This window comes from Mus caroli, unplaced genomic scaffold, assembly GCF_978045245.1.
Source record: "Mus caroli unplaced genomic scaffold, Mus_caroli_1 scaffold_1, whole genome shotgun sequence".
NCBI classification, from domain to species: Eukaryota; Metazoa; Chordata; class Mammalia; order Rodentia; family Muridae; genus Mus; species Mus caroli.
The window spans coordinates 49,642,583-49,645,645 of record NW_028227256.1 but is presented as its reverse complement, the minus strand read 5'-3'; positions in this window follow the sequence as shown (position 1 = coordinate 49,645,645).

Here is a 3,063-nt window from a genome sequence, read left to right as displayed (position 1 = left end):
AAGCTTCTCTGATAATGACTGAGTCAGGCACTGGTATCTATGGGCACAGCAAACTGCCATTAGGACTCATTTATTGCTGTGTTCCTTTAGTATTTAGTTTTCCCTTAAGCCAGTGGTCTATCCGATCACAGATTCTTGGCCATCTAGTGTCAGACATAGGTTGTATTGTAAAATTAACTTTTATTCTTCAGAGATAATTGTCTCAGGCTTACTGTCTTAATCTGCTAACTCAGGCCTAGTTCTGGAAGTTTCTAGCCTCCATACAATCTCATGTAGGCCTAGAATGTTTTCAGCACTGAGACTGCATGCAGAGTAAGCTTGTCCCTTCTAGTTTTCTGATCTCTGGCTGGCTAATTCGACTCAGCTGTTCTGGCTCAAAACTCCTCTCCATGCCAACTTATTCAAACTGGCTTCTATGGGTGTCTTACAAATTGCTCTGCCTGACCTCAAACTGTCAATCTGTTCTAATCTTCTGGCTCCTTCTCATTCTCTGGCTTGTTCTGTCTTTACCTGGGTCTAGCTCTACAGTCTATCTATTGCTATCCCAGTAAAACTACCCCCTTTTTCTTTTTTCTCTCTGCACTGCTGTCTTTAGTAGCCTCTCTTTCCTCTCTCTTCTTTAGAGTTGGGCATATCCTATTCTATCAAATCTTCCTCTGCTTTGTCATTTTGTCTTCTACTCAAGTAGACATCACTTTCAAACATGGATGCTTCCTTCTACAAACTAATTTTACCTTCATTGTTTGTTATTAAAGATGTGCACTAAGAGCTTGTCTGTCCAGTCAGAGGGATTAAAGGTATGTGCTAAGGCTGAGCCACTTCACAACTAGAAAAAGACCTTTTCCATTATAGAATGCTGAGGTTCACAGTGTGCTCAAGTATCCTGCAACACTGCATCTCTTGGAGTGTGCTTTAAGTCCAGGCAGAGAGGGGTTGGTTATTTCCACATTTGTGTCACTATTGCACTAGCATATCTGCAGGCATGTTATCATTGTAGATCTCAGGGTGTGTAGCTGGGTTGGCAGTGTCCTTTCTCCTCAGGTAATGTGCAGAGTACTTCCTTCCGGTACTACGAAAACTGATCAAAAGGGGCAGAGGCTGTAGTCAGGCACCAGCTTGACTTTTCTGTGCTCAAATGACATAGGAAAGTGGTTTGTCTGGGTTCTTTTATATTTCTTCCCATAAACAGGGCTTTATCATCTTGTTAAGAGCAGGCAGTAGTAACCTTGAGAATACCCTAAGCTACTTGAGGGTTTCTAAGGAGGCCTTTTGTTCAATGACTCAGTAAGATTTGACCCATTTCTGGTAGTGAATGTTTCACTTGGAGGCAAGAGAAGCCTGATTGAAGAATTATTTCCCCCATTATTTGGTAACTCTTTAAACTTCTTCAACAGTAGTCTGTTTCTTTATGGCCCTGGTGTTGCTTGTTCCTTCCCATACTCCCTCCCTTGCCCCTCTTCCCTACTCATCTCCATTTAATCCACCCTCCTCCTATCACTCCATAACTATATATTCTACTTCCCCTTCCTTGAGAGATTACCAGAGGCCTGAGAAACCACCTTAGAGGTACCTATGTGAAAATATGACATAATTAGACTTGAATCCAAAATTTGAAGCGTATCCAGTATGCCAGAGGAAACACATCTGGCTTCCCAAACTCTTCCCCATATCTTTTTGGTACCTTCATTCCAACTTGACTTGTAAGAGAGTTTTTATTTCATTGATTAGTCTACTATCAACTATATTTAATGACATCATCCCATGAAAGCATTTTAACAGTTATTCTTTTTTTGTTTGTTTGTTTTTGTTTTGTTTTGTTTTTAAAGATTTATTTAGTTAGTTATATGTGTGCTCTCTTTGCATCCAGAAGAGGGCATCAGAACTCATTATAGATGATTGTGAGCTACCATGTGGTTGCTTGGAATTGAACTCAGGACCTCTGGAAGAGCAGTCAGTGTGCTCTTAACCACTGAGCCATCTCCCCAGCCCAACATAGTTATTCTTGATTTGTTGTAGTTGTTGTTGTACTCACTAGCTGGTCAATTTATTTCTCGTTTTCTAAACTTACTAGGGCATTCTTATTAGTTTTGTTCTGTATACTGTTTGTTTTTTTAAGATTTAGTTTTTATGTGTATGAGGGATTGCCTGTATGTATATATGTATGTATGTATGTATGGATGGATGGATATATATATGTGTGTGTGTGTACCGCATAACTGCCTGGTTCCTGTAGAGCACATAAGATCCCTTAGAAGTGAAATTACAGACAGTTGTGGCCTTTCTGTGGGTTTTGGGGGCTGAATAAGCACCCTCTGTAAGAGCAGCAAGTCTGCTTAACTGTAGAGCCACTTCTTCAGTCCCATAACTTTTTGGACTATGAATGGGCTGCTTCAACATTCCATGAGGTCTAACCATATGTTTGGCTACTGCAGTTGTTCATAGGTTCCAAAATTATAACCTCTGTCAGACAAGGATGGCTTGTTTTCAGGTCATCAACCAATCCTAGGCTCACAGAATTGCTTTAGTAACAGCCAACACTAAGGGAGCATTAGTAAAATAGGGGACATTTTAAAATGGTTTCTGTTAAATAAAAGAAATGTGTATATGTCCAGAAGCATTCAAGAGAAATGCAGACCCAGAATATCAACAGGGAACAGCTGTGGAAATGAGTGGCCCAGTTCTTATGCACACTTACAAGCTGTATTTGTTATATTTAAGGATGTGTAGATGTAGCAAAAATAAACATGGATTTAAATTGTATTTATTTACTTACTTACTTACTTTTGTGAGTTTGGGTGTTTTGTCTGCATATATGTTTGTATAACATATATGTCCAGTTCTCACAGAAGGCATCAAAAAAAAAAACTGGACTTAGAGACTGTTGTAAGCTGCCATGTGAGTCCTGGCTATCAAACCCTGGTCCTCTTGGAGAACAGCCAGTGATTTTAATAACTGAATACTTTCTGCAACTCTCTTATTTTAAAGAAAATAAGGGATATTATATGCTAACAACCACATTGCTTTCTTTTAGTTAGATAATTCCACAAATCCCTTGTGAACAAG